Source organism: Schistocerca gregaria, chromosome 8 (assembly GCF_023897955.1).
Source record: "Schistocerca gregaria isolate iqSchGreg1 chromosome 8, iqSchGreg1.2, whole genome shotgun sequence".
Lineage (NCBI taxonomy): Eukaryota > Metazoa > Arthropoda > Insecta > Orthoptera > Acrididae > Schistocerca > Schistocerca gregaria.
This window is the reverse complement of record NC_064927.1, coordinates 373,526,561-373,529,754: the sequence shown is the minus strand read 5'-3', so window position 1 is coordinate 373,529,754 and position 3,194 is coordinate 373,526,561.

Below are 3,194 nucleotides of genomic sequence, written 5' to 3'. Positions count from 1 at the left end.
TGACTGAACTGTGTTTAATTGAAGTTATTATGTGATTTTCAATGAATGAAAAATGTTAAATACAGTGAGTGAATAATGCAATTCTCATTTTCCACATGTTAAATTGTCCTATACTTGTAAATTTAATGCCATTAATTGTTGGTCAAGACCTGCTGGAGAGTGACCTGCCCCCCCCCCCCCCCCCTTCACCCTCCTCCCTTTTCCCTGCAATCATAGCCCAAGGTTTAGAGTACGCATTTTGAGGCTGTTGATATGAAAGTGGGAAGCACAGATCTTCCTGTTTTCTGGTTAAATCAGGAATTGTTTAAGCAGTTCTTGACGGTAACACAGGAAAAGCTTACTTGTGTAGGTGGTTCTAGTGTCTTCAAAAAGTTCCTGTGCATGTGTGTGTGTGTGTGTGTGTGTGTGTGTGTGTGTGTGTGTGTGTGTGTAGTTGACATGTAGAACACCAGGTATAAAAATTTTCTCCAGAGTCTTGAACTGTGTCGGAACAAAAGTGAGGCATTTATATGACTCATTAGTATTGTTTTCATTTCATTACACTTATACATATGTCTGAGTTCTGCTGTGTTAACACTGCAAAGTCCTGTAGGCATGATGAGTATTAACCACATCTGTCATATTGGAAGTAGAATCAAACACATTTTTTAGGTTACTTGTCTCTAAATGATATTTTCAAGAGAAAAAGGCAATGTTGCTTCTTGTTGATATAATACATTCATAGCCACAGCTATGTTTTGACCAACCATAACTGGTGCTGAATGTACATGTCATCATATAATATGCACACACAATACATTGGATGCATGACCTCATAGTTTGCTCCCTTCTCCTGCCTTTAAACCAACCAATCAACCACAATACATCAGTCTCGTGAGGAACAAGGATCTTATAGTGAAGTATGAAGATCGTCCAATAGATGGCACTAGGCAAAGAATGTTAACTGTGCCTTTCAGTTACTACTTGCAACTTCTAGCTGTAACTTGTCGCTGAAAGGCCAGCTAATACAATAGCATGACACGAGGTTCACAGAAAACAGTACAAAATTCAGCCAACAGATGGCACAGGGTGTTAAATGTGAAATGCAACTTGTGACAGCTTATTGTGACTGAATTTGCAATAAGATTCTGTAAAGTTGGTATTGTGATATCTGTGACTTCTCAACCACTGTGATTTCTAACAGATACGTGATTTCCTACCCACCGCTAGTGTGTAATAAAGAAGTGTTGTCAACAGATTAATTGATGCACATCTGGTAATGACCCCAAGAGTTTTTGCAGCCAAGTTATCACCTCCAAAATGTAAAACATGGTATGATAAGCTGTACTATGTTAAACCTGAACTGATGGGATTGTTACTTTAGATTTGGTGAATGGAGCTGATATGAGAAGTTACATTAGATTCGATGTTGGATCTGGGCTTCTGGACCTGGTTACATTTTAAATGGTTTGATGATCTGGGAGGGTTACATTTTAATCTGATTTAGCTAAAGGAAAACTGACACTGGAATAAATTGAAATGTGAGATATTTATAAATGTAAATAAACCAGTGATCATGTTTCAGCCACATTCCAGGATCAAATTTTTCCTTTAGGAATGGAAGATTGCAGTGGGATAAAATTAAACAGAACTTGAAGCAGAAGATAGAGAACTGTAATGGGGCCACAGCCAGGCAGCTGGTGCTGGTCACTGAAATGCATGATCAGACCCTGCCTCACAGGTGCCAGAATCAGCCCGCCAACATTGTCCCTGCTAACACAACAACATTAGCTGAGACACCGCTTCTGCAATCAGTGCTCTCGCATTCTAGTGGGTGAGGACATCACGTGGGTATGGCAATGTGACCAGTAAACTACCAATCAAGCCATGCCTCAAACATCGCTGTCACTCCAAACATTTTGACAAGACTCCAGAACATGGCTCTTCTGTAGCTGTCAGCATCAATAATCTGGATATGAACCCACAGATCCATCATATCATGATAGTTGTTGCTGGGCTGTCTTGTGATGCACAACTTGTGACAGTCAGCACCACATCTATGACGCTGTTCCTACTAGACTGCAAAACGACTACCGCCTGAGAGCTGGGCCCTTGCACTCAGGCTCCATCTAGCTGCTGTGCCTCCATCTGGCCTCTTGATAGTGCCATCCACCAGCATGCTGTGCCAGTGGAGCTGCATCATACTTTCCATGAGGAACATCTGCAATGGCATGTATATACCTGTGTGCTTGGATCAGAGGATCATCTCCCTTTGTCCGCAGTCCATTTGTTTCAGACACACTGAACTATATCTGACTGAGGTTGTCAATAAAGTGTTCTGTCAACTGACTGCATTCATCACCCATTCTCCAGCAGCAAGCCACTTGCTGAAGCCTTACAGCATGATGCTACAGATCATGCTATTTCATATCCCTACAAACTGTTACACCAGATATTTGTATGAGTTGGCTGATTACAATGCACTGTTTTACATTTGTGAACATTTAAAGCAAGTGACAAACCATTGCATCACTTTGAAACCTTATTAAGATCTGACTGAATATTTGTGCAATTCGTTTTTCAGACACTAGTTCATTGTAGATAACCGCATCAACTGCAAAGAGTTAATATTAATATTGTCTGCAGTGTCTTCAGTATATGACATGAAATGCAAGGATGTGACCACACTGCTCTGGGGCACAACTGAAGTTACTTCTGCATCTGACAGTAGCTCTTAATCCTAGATAACATGCCTCACTTCAGTCAAAGATCTTGAATGTACTTCCGGTAATAAGCGTACCTGTGTATCTGGTACTGAGTCAACAACCTTTCATAAGTCAAGAAACACTACATTTATGTTACTACCTTGACCCATGGCTTTCAAGAGAAAAACAGGAGTTAGGTTTCAAATGGAATCCATGATGCTCGGCATGGAGAAGATCATTCTGTTTGAGATGCCTGTTTACATTTGTTCTTGAAATATGTTCTAAGATTATACAGCAAATGGATATCAAGGACATTGGATCATAATTTTATGGGTCATTTCTGCTGCCCTTCTTGTAGATGGGGGTGTGGCTTGTCCTTTCTGCTAATCACTGGGCACACATTTTTGTTTGAGTGTTCTACAGTGTATTATGGTTAAAAGTGGTGCTAACTCAGCCACAGATTTGTTAAAGGATCTGATAGACAGTACATCAGTTCCAGGAGTTCTGAAG